We start from the raw sequence: 17,117 nt of genomic DNA on the forward strand, positions 1-17,117 counted from the left end.
ACTGGCACAAAAACAGACACATAAATCAATAGAACAGAAAAAAGAGTCCAGAAATAAACCCACACTTTTTTGGTCAATTAATCCTTGACAAGGGAAGCAAGAATATGTAATAGGAAAAAGACAATCTCTTCAACAAATGGTGTTGGGAAAACTGGACAGCTACATGCAAAAGAATGAAACCGGGCGGGCCACTTTCTTACACCAAACACAAAAATAATTGGACTGAGGGCCTAAATGGGAAACCTGAATCATAAAAATCCTAGAAGAGAACATAGGCAGTAATTTCTTTGACATTGGCCATAACAACATTTTTCTAGATATGTCTCCTGAGACCAGGGAAACAAAAGCAAAAATAAACTATTGGGACTACATCAAAATAAAAGGTTTTTACACAGCAAAGGAAGAAAAAAAAACACTAAAAGACAACCTAGTAGATGGGAGAAGATATTTGCAAATGACATATCCAATAAAGGGTTAGTATCCAAGATATTAAAGAACTTATACAACTCAACACCAAAAAAAGAATCTGATTAAAAATGTCATAAGACCTGAGTAGACATTTTTCCAAAAAAGACATACAAATGGCCAACAGACACAGGGGAAGATGCTCAACATCATTCATCATCAGGGAAATGCAAATCAAAACCACAATGAGATATCACCTCACACCTGTCAGGATGGCTAAAATCATAAACAGAAACAAGTGTTGAGGAGGATGTGGAGAAAAGGGAACACTCATGCACTGTTGGTGGGAATGCAAACTGGTGCAGCCATTGTGGAAAATAGTGCAGAGATTCCTCAAAAAATTAAAATAGGATTACTATATGATCCAGTAATTTCACTACTGGGTATTTACCCAAAGTGTATGAAAACACTAATTCAGAAAGATATATGCCCCCTATGTTTATTGCAACATTATTTACAATAGCCAAATTATGGAACCAGCCCAGTGTCCATCGACAGATGAATGGATAAAGATGTGGTATTGAGGCACCTGGGTGGTGCAGTCAGTTGAGTGTCTGGCTCTTGGTTTTGGCTCTAGTTGTGATCTCCCAGCAGTAGGATTGAGTTCTGCATTGGGCTCTATGTGCTCAATGTGGAGTCTACTTGAGTTTCTCTCTCCCTCTCCCTCTGCCCCTACCCCCGTGCACTCTCTCTAAAATAAATAAATAAATATTTTTTTAAAAAAAGATGTGGTATACATATACAATGGAATATTACTCAGCCATAAGAAAGGATGAAATCTTGCCATTTGCAACAACATGAATGGATCTAGAGAGTATAATGCTAAGCAAAGTAAGTCATTCAGAGAAAGACAAATGCCATATTTCACTCATATGCGAAATTTAAGAAAAAACAAATGAGCAAAGGAAAAAACAAAGAGAGAGAGAGAGAAACTAAGAAATAGACTCTTAACTACAGAAAACAAACTGATGGTTACCAGAGGGGTGCAGGGTGGGGGGATGGGTGAAATAGATGAAGGGGCTCAAATACCACAATTAGTACTGAATATTGTATAGAATTGTTGAATCACTGTATTGTACACCTGAAACTAATATAACACTGTATATTAACTATAGTAGAATAAAGTTTTTTTAGAAAGATAAATTCACTTGAGACATCTATACATGTCCCCTTTCACAAACAGAAGAGATGACTTAAGGGACCATCTTATTTTAAGGCCAGTTAAAAGAGAAAGCATGTAAAGTTCTGATCATCCCCAAAAGTTGAACACCAATGGTTTGCAGACTAAGCTTTTCTGTGTTGAAAAGTTGAGTTCAAATGCACATCTGCACTTTCAAAGCTCTGAAGAGAGTCCACTTAAAACCCCAAGATAATGGTCTCTTCTAGTTTTTTACAAAGACTAGAAAATATAAATATGTAAGTATGTTTTATTTGGTTTTGTCAAAATTTCTTAAAATTTAGAAAAATTCTGATTCACGTTTTATTTCAAATATCTCTTCACCCCCTTTCCTGTCCCATGCACATGATGATAAAATCCTAACTTTTCTCTAGGAAGGGAAATTATTTGTCCAAAAAAAAGTGAAGTCTTGGAAAAGTAATTAATTCTTGGATACAGAGAAATGTTTGTACATAGTTACATGGTTGACTAATCTTTTGTTTCTCTTCTCACCAGTCTTTTAAAGATATTCTATAGTAATATACAGAACTAGAATATGTATCTGTGTGTAACAGGTACTTTTTATGGAAATCAACAAATGTTAAAACCTCCCAAGGATGCTTTAGAAAATGTAAATCATATTTTTGCAGGTCTCAAAGTATTTGGCTGAATCACAATTTTAACCTCTTAATGGCAAAAGTACAACATTATCATAGAATCATTGTGCTGGGAATAAAAAGGAAGGATGAATGGGGGAAGGTATCACTAATGATACAATCGACTGCAAATATATAAATTGTGATTACCATAACGGACATTGCCTAAGACAACCAGAAAAATACCCACCACCTATAAAATGAGCTCTTCTATTTATAACTGTTGGGTGCAGGCTTTAAAATTTCCTACCATCTTTGAAATCAGATATTTGTTATGCAATCTCTCTGCATAGCATTTGATAGGTATTCATCAAACATCCTCATCCAGAGAACACTGCCTAACAACAAAGCACTCTGAAATGCTAGTGTGTATTTAGGGAATGTTTAACCCACCAGAATGGAAACTTTTTGGAAACAACTTGCTCTATTATATATTCCCACAAGTTTGTAGATTCCTACAACTTTGTATAACATGGCAACAAAAATCACTCCTCTCTTCCTAAAGCAAATATGGCTGTGGTTCTTAATCAGTATCTTTAAAAGCCTAAGCCTGGCTTATATATTTATAGATGCAGACATCCTAAAGATACCATAGACTAAACTGGATAAGTCTTGCCAAGGGACTCTGTAGCTTTTGCTATATATGCAGAACCAATAAGGATGTGCTAATGCTGTTATCAAATGCAGCCCTATCAGGACTAAACACTTGGCTTGGCATTTTGATAGTAACATTTTAAAGAAAGTGAGTGAAATGAGATTCTCCTTTATATTGCAAACATATAATAAAGAAGCTTCTCTTACTGGTTTAGCAACTGAGAAAACCTGATGAAGTTTGTAACAAGAAACATAAGAGATGGTATCTATGATAAATTCTCACATGGGGAAATGAACACTCTAAATAGCTATTTCTGAATTTATGCTGCCACTCCAATTAAAGGGCTGTCCATTACATGACTATTTCACAAGTGATATTTACAGGCCTTTCAATGTTACTACAAAAGATCCCAGCACTACATTCTACTTAAACTCTAGCTTATTCCAATAAGGAAATTATAAGGAAAGCCTTATTCACAATTTATGGAATAAAAGAGCAAAAATCCCTTCCACTGAAAAAGGAACACTATTCGGATATAGTGGTAGAAATGGGACTAAAGAAGGAAGAAAACTGTAGATATCACTTGACCACAGCAAACCTGTCTTCATTCACCACCCTACTTTTCTGCATTCCTGCTTGGCCTTTCCACTGTGCCTGTTTACCTCATGGCTTTTCTTGCTTCTTGCTAAAATTAAGAATTGAGGAAAAGGTGTTTGATGATTTTTAAATCTTTCTCTCACTGATATGTTTAAAAAAAAAAAAACTGAGCACTCATTTGAGAGTTTGCAAAGTTTTTCTGAATCCCTCGGGAGTTTGGTGGGTAAGTGCTCCTATAAGCACCATAACAATGAGGAAACACGTCCAGAAGAACAAAGAGACTTGTCCAAAACACATGGTGAGCACAAGGCACCAGTACATTGCCATTCACCTTCTCTGAAATCACATCTCATATTCCTCCCACACCACCATCTTCTCCTATCAAAGAGATGGTATCATACAAGCAAGAGTAGTTGGTGTGGCTTTTCTTGTGACCAAAATTTCTAAAGAAACCAAAACCTGCAAAGCTATCCCTGATTACCTTATGGAAAGGATCACCTTCCCATACCCACTATTCTCAATCTCAGCTCTTTGTTTATTTACTTATTGCCACCTACCACGATCTGTAATTATTTTCCTGATTACTTGTTTATCTGTTGTACGCTGGAACATAATCTCCCTGAAAGTGGGGCAGCAAGTGTGTTTTTATTGTACTCACTTGTATCTAGCTTCGAGCACAATGACTAGCATAAGTAGAGTTACAGTAAATAGTTGTTAGATGTTAACAGTTCAATTCTTTCATAATTTACACAGAAAAATAAAGCAGAGTTCCATATGATATCACTTAGAATCAAATCCTCCAAGTGCAAGAATTGTTTGGTAGGAATAAAAACAGTGCATTTTAGAACCATAAAGAGCTTTAGAAAACCACTTAGTGTAACCATTTTGTATAACTGGTGAAGCATTGAATCCCAAAGGCTACTCAGCTTACCCAAAGTCACACACTTAGCCACAGAGCTGGGACTAGAACCTAGTGAGAGTTTATTAATTTTGTTATTCACACGTACCCTGTATTGCTGAAGAAAAGATCTAGGGAATTTGACTAATAATGTTGAGAAAAGGTAGAAGTTAGTACCCTGAAACAAAGTTCAATAGCAATTTTTTGTAGCTAGAAACATTTGGTTCAGTTTCCAAATAATACTAATTCATACAAAAAAATACGGTATATTATATATTACTGATGAAAACGCACATTCTGTGCCATAACTTACAACACTGTATTTCAGAACAAAAGACATATTTTAACATGCCTTAGCCCCTCCCCCACAAAAAGAATCCATCATTTCTGAAATAAAATCATTTAGGAAGGTAGGATAATATATCAAATAATGCCACAGACAGGGACTTTTATGTTCAACCTTCCAATTTCTGCACCAACTCAAAGAAAATCTTTAGCCTCTCTGTGGCATACATAAAATGAAAGCAAGTGTTTTCTCACTTACCCACTAAAGATACCACTTGGGTACTTCCAAATACTATTTTGTATCTCAGAATGCAGGCTGCTTATAAATATATACCAAGGATTATTAATCCTATTTTAAGCCAATACTATCATACAACGAAAAGGGAAAAAATACTCAGACTGAACTCATCTGTAATTCACACCACAGCAAGTAGTTATTACAGCCCATATGGAGCGAAGATCACCCACTGCTGAAAGTTCCATGAAAGTGTGACAAGGTGACACACAGGAGTTAAGTGTTGTATGCTGGGTAGCAGCTCATTTCATACCAGTGTAGAACTTGCTATTTTGAAAGGAATGTACAGGAAGCCACCACCCAGACAGGGGTGAAAACTACAGAATCAAACAAATGTTGCTGATTCAAAGTTGTTCTCCTACGATAACAACCAGCACCAAATGAGTTGCCATGGTGGAGAGCAAGCTGTGCTCAGAGACTAATTGCTACACTTGTTAGAGTGTGCAAGAAGGTGTTTATTTGTTTTACATGTGTTTGGTGCCAAGACATCCCGGGGATCCGGAGCTGAAGTGGAAACAGAATGACAGTGTTTAGAAAACTAAACACAAAAACAAAAGGGAAAGAGAATTTTTTTTTTCTGAAAGTGACTTACTTGAGCATTAAATGTATGAAAACCTTGAGGCTCTTATCCTGGGTGATTAATTCTTCAGGCTCCTTCAGATCAACCCGTGGGAGCCCAAGCTGGAATGGAGTGTATTAAGTCTGAGAGGCTTTGATGTTGTTACTTTTATTTAGATAGTGAATTATTCAAAGCAGGGAGGATCAATCTAAGAGCTACCAATAGAAATAAAAGGGAATGAACTCAGGAACAGGAAGAAAGTAAAGCACAAAATGTGGGTGTTCAAACAGTTCCACCTGAATGGCAAAATTTAGAGTATGTACTATGGGGAATTTGCCACACTGTATCTTTCCAGTTTCAGAAATAATAACTCGATTTTGATTGACATTTTTAAAGGTTTAATCATGGAAATACTTGTACTGAACAACCTTGTTTTTCTTAGCTCATACTTCATAGGCCTCCAGAGTCTTCCACTGGACAGAAATTTGCTACTCCAAATATAAGCCCCAAATATTTCCAGAATATGATTAACAAGTAAGTTAATTCCTCCAACCAATGAACATGGTAAGTATTAAAAACAATTATTGTTACTTACTATTTTTCTTTTGATATGCAGAAATATCTGAGCACTAATAAACTCAACAACAAATGTGGTATGTTTACATTTTCCATATGATTAGCATATTATGTGGATTATTTTTATTTGAAATTAAGAGGCCAAGCGTGCCCCCAACTCCAGAGTCTGACAGAACCATGACCTCTCCCCTCTTTTTCTTGCCACTATAGATAATGCCTGCCAGTCACCCACCGAGAAAGGTGGAGAGACAGGAAAGTCAGATGAACCAGCCCCTGCCCCTGGCCCTGGGGCTACATTTACAGATGGAATCCCAGAGGAAACTGATGGGAATGGAGATGGGGACTAGAAAAAAGCCGCGGCTGAAGGAAAGCTCAAGAGTCAGGACATCCTAGATTTAACAGCAGTAAAAAGGAAGACTCATCATTACTTATTCCTGCAGCCAAAAAAATGAAAATAGATACCAAAGAAAAAAGAGAAAAGAAGCAAAAAGTGAAGATGAGATTTAAAAGATATAAATCCTGTTTTTTTCTTTTTCTGAGAAGCTACTGAACCTTTATGAAATGTATCACCAGTCAGCTTTCCCCTTGGCAGCCATTAAAAGGCTGATCCAGAGGCACCCAGGTGGCTCAATCGGTTAAGAGTCTGCTTTGGCTCAGGTCCTGATCCTGGGGTCCTGGGATCCAGCTCCCCAACACCCACTAAGGGCTCCCTGCTCAGCAGGGAGCCTGCTTCTCCTCTCCCTCTGTCTCTCCTCCTGCTTGCTCTCTCTCTCTCTCAAATGAATGAAATCTTTAAAATAAATGAATGAATGAATGAATGAATGAATGACTGATCCAGTCCATCACTGGCACCTGTGTCTCAGAATGTTGTTATTGCTATGTCTGGTATTTACAGGGTTTTCATCAAGGAGGTGATAGAAGAAGCATTGGATGTGTGTGAAAAGTGGGGAGAAATGCCACCACTACAACCCAAACACAGGAGGGAGGCTGTTTGGAGGTTCAAGTCAAAGGGCCAAATACCAATCCCAACTCAAAGCACAAAAAAATCATCTTCTTCTAGACCAGAGCCTACAAAGGCCTCGTACTGAAGGAAGAAATACTGGTTCCAAACTCCTTCCTATTGCATGAGACTTTTGCCCTGGTGCTTTAATATCTCAGCCCTCCAAGAATTCCATGATGGTTTTAATGTCTTTCTCAGAACTCTGATATTCATCATATCTAAAAAGCATGCGACCTGTTTCATAGTTGCCTTGACTAAATATTGGGACCTCTTTGGGCATTTTGAGGCATTTAACGGTCTCTTGGCTATTTGGAAGAAAAAAGGTACATGGGCCTTAAGCATCTTCTAGACAGGGAAGCAGCTTTCAGAGAGAAAGCATTTCCAAGAGAGCTTGGGCAGTTTCAAACTGAAGCATGAAGTTGCTATGACTTAGGTTATTTCTTCCATCTGGTTTTAAGTAGATGAAACAACCAGAAACTTTTGACTTATGATATTCTACAATGAAGAACATAGTGATAGCAAGAGTAGTGGAAAAGTTTATCCCTGTAAACATTTAAAGTTCTCTTATGGATTTTAGTGAGTGATCATTAAACGGTTTTCCAACTTGTAAAAAAAAAAAATTAAATAAATAAATAAAACAAAACTAAGAAATTATATGAATAATATTCATTATGTATCATATATCATTTTGAAGCACTGTTTTATATAAACTATATCACAAAAAAGTAATTTGATTTTCTTTTAAAGATTTTATTTATTTGACAGAGAGAGACAGTGAGAGAGGGAACACAAGTGGGGGGGGTAGCTAGAGAGGGAGAAGCAGGCTCCCCACTGAGCAGGAAGCCTGACGCAGGGCTTGATCCCAGGATGCTGGGATCATGACCTGAGCCAAAGGCAGATGCTTAACTGACTGAACCACCCAGGCGCCCCAATAGTAATTTGATTTTTTTAAGTTCCCTTTATTACCTCAAAATTTTATACAAAATTTTTTTACTTGGTTTGATACTCCTTCTGTCTATCTCTCTTTCTTTATCTTTCTCCCTCTCTCAGGTATGTGAAAATTTATCAGACAGGAAGAAGTAGTAACCTTCATTCTTCATACAAGGACAATAATGCAAATCTATACCCACCATAGATTAAAAACTTCATTTTAATGTCAATTACTTTCTATTTTCCACTGCTTTCTGCCACATATAGTGTGAATGGTTCATTAATGTGTAGTGAAAAACATATGCCAAATTGGGATTCATGCAAATCACCAACCCTACACAAAAAGAAAAATTTGTATCTGTAAAAACCTGACAATTTCTCCAAGATTCAATTTATATTTAACCTTGAAACTCTACTCATGTGGTCTTCGAAAAAGTCATCAGGAAGAGGTTATAGTTTTTGCCCTCTCTAATAAAAATTAATTTCATGCTTTTTATCTGGTCTTCTACACCCATAAGGGAATATAGTTTGCAAAAACAGTCTTATGGCAAGGAATTAGCTTTTGCCTCTGGTTTAATGCAAAATACATCAAGTAAGTCAGCCACATATTATTAGCCCAACTATTACAACTATATAGGAGCTCTTCTGCCTCACTGAAGTTCCAAAACTAGAACAGAACCAGAAAAACCAACAAATGAACCTGTATGTATAGGGATGTGTGTGTATTAATATGTGTGTATATGATGTTTACCCTCATATTTGTAATTCTGATCCAATGCCACAGAGTTCCCCCTTGCTTTCCATATTCTCTATTTGCATCTCTATGCTGTCTGCACCCCACAAAACACAGACCCAAGCACTCAGCTCCAAGAGCAAGAGTGTCACTCAGAGAAACACTTTCCACCATCTCCACTACCAGCTCCAGAGCGCTGACTCAGAGATTTTGTCTGGGGGAAGAACAGACTGTAAAACAGATGGCTGCTGATCTCCTCCCAGAGGAACTGGCTTCATTTGCAACTGCACATGGAGAAGTTTAAACCTGAGGGTGCCCTCAAGAATAATGGAGGTTGTGGTTATGGAAATGAATACAATAAACCTCATTTAAAATGGAGATGGGAAGCCAGAAGGGGGAGCTCTCATGCCATCCCACTCTTGTAGCCCATTGCACAATCAACAGGAAGAGGCACACCTTGCATTTCAAACAGGGAGAAGCCTATGCTTTCTACCAGGAGGAAGAGGAGGGGGAGGAGGAAGATTTTCTCCTTGCCCAGCAACAGCCCAGCCAATGAAAGACTTACACCACTTAGAAAAGATTTCAAAGTAGCCATTGAAAATTTGTTCACAGAACTAAAAGAAAGCATGATTAAAGAAATAAAAAGAGATATAATGACAATGTTGCATCAAATAAAGAATATCAGTATCAATAAAGAGACGGAAATTATAAAAAATAAAATAACCAAATGGAAATTATGGAGCTAAAAAGTACAATAACTGATATAAAAAAGATTCACTGGGGCTCAACAACAGATATGAAATGGCAGAAGAAAGAATTAACAAACTTGAAAATGGGTTGACAGAAATTATGCAAGCTAATCAGAGAAGGAAAAAAAATGAAGATAAATGAATAGAGACTCAGAGAAATGTGGGACAACATTAAGAACATTAAAATATGTATAATAAGAATATCATGAGAGGAGGGAAAGAAATGAGAAAAAATATTCAAAGAAATAATGGCTAAAAACTTCTATATTTATTGAAAAACTATAGCCTACACATCTAGAAAGGTCAACTTACTCCATGTAGAAACACAAAGATCCACAGACACACCCTACTAAAAATGCTGACAAAGAGAAAATCTTGAAAGCAGCAAGAGAAAAAATAACATCACTTAAATGAAACTCCAATAAGATTAACAGCTAAAAATCTCAGCAGAAGTCAAAAGGCAATGGTTAGAAAAGTCAACTAAGAATCCCATATCTGGCAAAACTTATTCTCAAATGAAGGTGAAATGAAGATTTTCCATAATAAAAAAAAAAAAAAATACCAGAACTGTTTGTTTCTAGCAGAACTGCCTTGCTGAAAGCAAGTAATCCCAGATGGTAATTCACATTCATATGAACAAAGAGTACCAGTAGGTGTAATTATAGAATAGTAAAAGACATTACTACTGCATATTTTTTAAACTTTCTTCTTTTCTTTCTCTTTTCTTCTTACTTCTTTTCTTCTTTCCTCTCTTAACTGATTTTAAAAACCAATTTTTATACATATGTGATTTATATGTTATTTATAATTATTTATATATATGTAATATATATTTTCTAATAACAACACAGAGGAGGTAGAAGAGAGCAAAAATGTTACAGGTTAAAGGAATAGCTAAAGATGCTAAACTGATAATTAATACAAAGTATTTTGGGGTTTGTAACATTAATAGATATAACATGTATAACAATAATACCACAAAAAGGGGAGAAAAGAAATAGAGTTACATAGGAGTAGTATTTTCTATATATTTCTGGAGTTAAGCTAGCATAACCTGAAGCTGATTCTGATGAGTTTAAATATATATATATATATATGGTAAACCCTAGAACTATCACTAAAGCTCAAAAAGTATAGTGAGAAAATCAATAGTGAAGCTTAAATGTTACATTAGAAAATACTCAATGCAAAAGAAGAAATAAAAGAACAAAAAGACATGAGACACATAGAAAACAAAATTTTAAATAGCTGGCATGAATGCAACTGTAACAATAATAACACTGAATGTAACTGGATAAAACAAGCCAATCAAAAAGTAGAGATTGTCAGACTGGATTTAAAAAAATGATTCAATTATATGTTGTCTACAGGAGAAGCACTTTAAATTCAAAGACACAAAAGTAAAATGATGGAAAAAGATACATCATGCAAAGGGCAACCCACAGAAAAACTGGAGTAGCTCTATTGTATTAAGCAAAATAGACTTTAAAAAATGGTACTAGAGATAGAGATATTTTATAATGATAAAAGGGTCAATCTAACAGGAATATACAATTATCAATGTACATGCACCTAATCACAGAGCACCAAAACATATAAGGCAAAAAGTGACAGAAATGAAGAGAGAAATAGACAATTCAATAATAATAGTTGAAGACTTCAATATCCTGCCTTCAATAATAATAAAGACAACTAAAGAGAAAATCAACCAAAAAATAGATTTGAACACTATAAAACAACTAGATCTAACAAACATCTGTAGAACACTCTATCCAACAACAGAATATACTTTTCTCAAGGGCACATGAGACATTCTCCAAAATAGACCATATGCTATGTCATAAAAGAAACTTCAATGCATTTAAAGGATAGAAATAATACTAAAAATGTGCTCTCAACAGTGAAATAAAATTAAAAATCATTAAAAATAATTAAGGAAACTCACAAATATATGGAAATCAAAAAACACACTCTCAAACAACCAATAGGTCAAAGAAGAAATTAAGTAAATCCAAAAATACCCTGCAATGAATGAAAATAAAGACACAACATATCAAAACTTATGGGATGCAGCTAAAGGAATTGTTAGAGGGAAATTTATAGCTATAAATGCCTATATTTTAAAAAAAGAAATAACAGATATCTCAAATCAAAAATCTAAACTTCTAACTTTAGATATTGGGGAGAGGAGAGAAACTGAACCTAAAGCAGGCAAGAGAAAAGTTAAAAGATTGGGATGGAAATTAATGAAACAGAGAATAGAAAATCAGGTTCCTTGAACAGATCAACAAAAAAATTAACTAATCTTTGCCTAGTTTGACCAAAAGGAAAGGAGGAAAGATTCAAATTGCTAGAATCAGAAATGAAAGAGCAGACATCACATAAATACCAACCTTAACATAAATAAAAAGGAGTATGAAGGAACACTATGAACAGTGCACATCAACAAATCAGATGACTTAGAATAGAGAAAATCTTAGAAAGACACACATTACTAAGACTGACACAACAAGAAATAGACAATCAGAATAGATCTATAAAAAGTGAAGAGATTGAGTCCATAATTTAAAAAAAAAAAAAAAAACTAGTCACAAAGAAGCCCAAGCCAATATGGCTGATTTCTACCAAACATTCAAAGAAGAATGAATAATACCAATTCTTCACTCTTTCAAAGAACAGAAGAGGAGGTAGCATTTCCCAACTCATTTGAAAGGGATCACCCTGATAATAAAATTAGGCAAAGAAAGCAGAAAAGAAGAAGAAATGAAAACTACACAAAAGAAGAAACCATAGGCCAATGTTTCTTATGAATACAGATGCACAATCCTCAAGATACTAGCAAACTGAATCCAACAACATATGAGAAGAATTATACACTATGGTCAAGTGGGATTTATCCCGTCACAGTAGACTGGTGTAACATCTGAAAATTAATTAATGTAGTATGTAATATTAAGAGAATTTTTAAAATCACACCATCATCTCAATAGACAGAGAAAAAGTATTTGACAAAATCCAATGCCTTGGATGATAACAACACTACACAAACTTGGAATAGAAAGGAACTTCCTCACCCTGATAAACGGCATCTAGAAAAAACCCAGTTAACCTCATACTTAATGATGAAAGACCTGAATATTTATCCCCAAGATCAGGCACAACACTAAGTACCCGCTCTTGCCACCTCTATTTAACATTATACTGGAAGTTCTCACAGGTCAAAAAATAAACACTATCCAGATTGCAAAGGAAGAAGTAAAACAATAACTATTCATAGACAGACTGATCTTATACAGAGAAAATCCTAAAGAATCCACTAAAAAACTATTAGAATAAATGAATTCATCAAGTTTGCAGGATATAATATCAAAAAGCAAAAATCATTTATATTTCTACATATTTGCAACAGATAATGTGAAAATAAAAATTCTATTTACAATAACATCAAAAGGAATAAAATAAATTTAACCAAAGAAACTCATATCTTACTTCTGAAAACTATAAAACATTATTGAAAGAAAGTAATGAATATCTAAATAAATAGGAAAGTCATCCATGTTCATGGATCAGAACACTTAACATTGTTGAGAAGGCAACACACCCCAAACTGATCTACAGATTTAGGGCAATTCCTATGAAAATACCAGCTGATTTTTGTTTTAGAAATTAACAAACTGGGCACCTGGGTGGCTCAGTCGTTAAGCGTCTGCCTTCTGCTCGGGTCACGATCCCAGGGTCCTGGGATCGAGGCCCGCATCGGGCTCCCTACTCCGCGGGAAGCCTGCTTCTCTCTGTCCCACTCCCCCTGCTTGTGTTCCTTCTCTCACTGTGTCTCTCTCTGTCAAATAAATAAATAAAATCTTAAAAAAAAAAAAAAAGAAATTAACAAACTGATTCTAGAATTCATATGAAATTGCAAGAAGCCCAGAATAGCCAAAACAAAACTAAAAAGAAGAAAGGAAGAAGGGAGAATTGTACTCCTAATTTCAAGATTAACAGTGCAACAGTAATCAAACATTATGGTACTAGCATGAGGACAGACATACAGATCAATAGAATAGAACTGAAAATCCAGAAATGAACCAAACACCTACGGTAAACTGATTTTTTACAAAGGTGTCAAGACCATTCAATAGGAAATGAATAGTCTTCAACAAATGGTGCTGGCACAAACAGATAGCCACAAGCAAAAAATAAAGCTGGACCCCTACCTCATACCATGTACAAAAATTAACTCTTTTCTGGCATGAAAAGACTAATAAGATTAAGTTGAATCCACTGTTTACTATAGCTGACAGTAGTTCCCCAGTCTTTACATCTGCAATAAAATGTATATAATCTTTTCAGATGTAGTAGTTTATAAACAATAAAAGATATCAATTTACTAGGTTAGAGTCTCAGTGAGTGAAAAAGTATGATACTCCCTTAAACTAATCAGGTTCTTAGTTATCAGGAGCTTAGCAATTGGTATATAATTAAGGTAGCACTGAGATATTACTGCATGTTAAACACACAGGAAAAAAACAGACAGCTAGCTTTATAAATTCAAACCTACAAAGTGAACACGAAGGTCCTTATTCCCCATAGTGTTTCTTTTTTTATAGCTTTGTAAATTTTATCTTGGAATAAAATGCAAACTTTTTCAGTCATGGTGGCAAGGTCATCTCTCACATAATGGGTTCTGGAGTTAGACTTTCTGAGTGCAAATCATACTTCCATTATTTTGCTAGCTGAATAGTCAAGAAAGTTTTCTCTTCAGAAAACGGGTATAAATATAACAATTCCTACTTCATTAAGTTATCAATAGGATAAAATTATTGGCACATATCAAATGCTCAATCAATAATAGCAAATTGATACTTTCTCTCAGTTTCTTTAAGGTTCACTAGAGAAAAATAGTTTTCTGTGTCATTACATAAGTCTGACCTAACCCAGAATTTCATTATGACTAATTTCAATTAGCGAACACAAGGTACGAACATGTTTTCTCTGAAATTTTAGTTCTTTTGCTGGTTTATCTGTTAGGTGGAAGATGACAAAAGACCTAGAGTACAATTCCTCTTCAGTCATAAAATTCCTTTTTACAGGGAATCATTCAACAAATAAAATTTGAGCACTTACTGTGGTGAAGGTACCATGCAAAGTGTTATTTAAGGTTACCAAAATTTTAAGGCTGTAGATGTACAGTTTTAACGGCTCTTGTGTTTAAAATAATACTAACAAGTAAATTCCAACAAAAGTACTTACAATAATAAGAAAAAGAAAAATGTGAATTGGAAACATAAATTATGTATTGTAAGAAAGTGAGCCCAAAGAAAGAGATTGTTCCATAAACCAGGAGTAAAAGCATTCTGGTCAATGCTCCAAGCTGTTATTCCAAAAAGATTATCTCCTAGTGCCATAAAATAAATCTTATTGGCCTTTAAATGAAGTTCTGCCATTTTCCATACTACAATTACATTTCTCAGGCAATATTTTTCCTATCATTATCTTCTCCATTATTATTACCATCATTGTTATCATTGTTATAATCATCACTATTCCCACTAACCAAGTATTTTAGAAATTCAAAATTTCTCCATATCCAAAATATATTTTGTCCACAGATGTAAAGAATATAATACAAGTCATTCATTGACAGAATGAAAATGTCAAAAAGTATTTAGACCATATTCCTCTTGTATATTTTAGTCCTCAAACCAAGACCTCTTAAATAACCTACCTATGTAGTCAGCTTGAAAATCACAAATCAAAATGTCAAACAACTTCAGATGGTAATCATAAATTATGCACAAATATTCCTGGTCTCATGTTTCCAGGTCAAAGATAAGATTGTTCACCCCTTCCCTCTGCTTTCAACTTCAATGTGGTAATAATTTACTTGCGCCAATAAAATATGAGTGAAAATTTCCAGGCAGAAAGGTTTATTATAAGCCAGCACATGATTCAACATAGTTTTTCTTACTACCAAGGCCAGTGATTCTCTATTCTGCCTCAAAGTCAGACTAGAGGTAATTCATTTATGTAGTCATTGTTAAATCAAAAGATTTTATTAAAATTAGCTAAAATGAAACCGAATATATCTCCCATTTTAACAAACATAAAAGTCTATAACTCAGTGAAAAACAGAACACAATCTTCATATCCAACTACAAATATGAACTTACTTCTGTGCCGTATGTGCAGATACTGCTAAAACAAGTGATTCAGAAAGTTTGGAAAATAAAAGTATAGTGAAAGGTATAAACCACACAATGCAGGAAAAAAGAAAAGATAGGGATTGTGATATAACTATCGATGAATCAGATGAACTAGAATTCCAGCCAATGTATTAAAAGTCCAAAAAAAAGTTAAAAAGGATACTTTGTAAATCTAACAAATACAAATTACAATGAATATATTAAAGTCATTAACTTTTACATACCGCATAATATGACAACCTTTTAAAGCACAAAATAATACAGGAGATACAAGCAAAAATTTGAAATATATTAGTAGTAGAACATTATTAGGCCACACACACAAAAAAAAACAATAAATATTAAAAACTAGAAAGAATACATACTTAGCATGCATGTGACGTGGGGCTCCATCCCATCACCTCAAGATCACTACCCTAGACAAAATCCAGAGTCTGACACCAAACCAACTGAGCCATCTAGGTGCCCCAGTTTATTTGTGTTCTTATGTTTTATTTTATATCTGTACATTTATTTTTATATTATTTACATTTACATATACATATCTTATTTTATTTTAATATCTTCGTAAGATTATATATATTAATAATTATAATTATTATATATATCAAGCCAGTAGAATAAAACTTGGGACAATTATTTTATTGCTTTGAAGTGTTTTTTTAAAGATTTTATTTATTTATTTATTTATTTTGAGAGAGAGAAAGAGAGAGAGTAAGCAGGGTGGGGAGGGGTAGAGGGAGAGAGAGAGAAAGAGAATCTCAAGGAGGCTCCATGCCCAGTGTGAAGCTGGGGCAGGGCTTGATCTCAAGACCCTGAGATCATGACCTGAGTCAAAACCAAGAGTGGGATGCGTAACCCATTTAGCCACCCAGGCGCCCTTCTAGGAAACGTTCTAACTTGTACTCTAAGTTCAGAAGCCATAGAAGAAAAGATTAATGTATTTTATCATATAAAAATTATAATTAAAAACAAATCTGCAAAACAAAAAAATCACCCTAAGTAAAGTCAAAAGATAGATGAAAAAGTTATACATCAGAAATAAAATATCAATCTTTCTAACATAGAAAGAATTCTTAAGAAAGTTTATAAGAGGGGGAGCCTGGGTGGCTCAGTGGGTTAAGCGTCTGCCTTTGGCTCGGGTCATGATCTCAGGGTCCTGGGACTGAGCCCCACATGGGGCTCCCTGCTCAGCGAGAAGCCTGCTTCTCCCCCTCCCTCTGCCTGCCACTCCCCCCTGCCTGTGAGCTCTCTCACTCTCTTTCTCTCTCTCTCTCCCGCTCTTGTCAAATAAATAAAATCTTTACAAAAAGTTTATAAGAAAAAAAAATGACCCAATAGAAAAATGAGCACAGTATATGCACAGATGGTTCATAGAAAAAGAAATAACTACAAATGGCCCCTAAACATCTGAACAGAGGTT

The 17,117-nt window shown here is 34.9% G+C and overlaps 1 pseudogene; it reads left to right on the forward strand.

The window, feature by feature from the left end:
* The window catches only part of LOC116625254, a 33,287-nt pseudogene extending 26,145 nt beyond the window's left edge, over positions 1-7,142 (forward strand).
* The last annotated feature ends 9,975 nt before the right edge of the window (positions 7,143-17,117 follow it).

The sequence above is a fragment of the Phoca vitulina genome, unplaced genomic scaffold (assembly GCF_004348235.1).
Source record: "Phoca vitulina isolate PV1807 unplaced genomic scaffold, GSC_HSeal_1.0 scaffold75, whole genome shotgun sequence".
In the NCBI taxonomy this organism is placed as follows: Eukaryota; Metazoa; Chordata; class Mammalia; order Carnivora; family Phocidae; genus Phoca; species Phoca vitulina.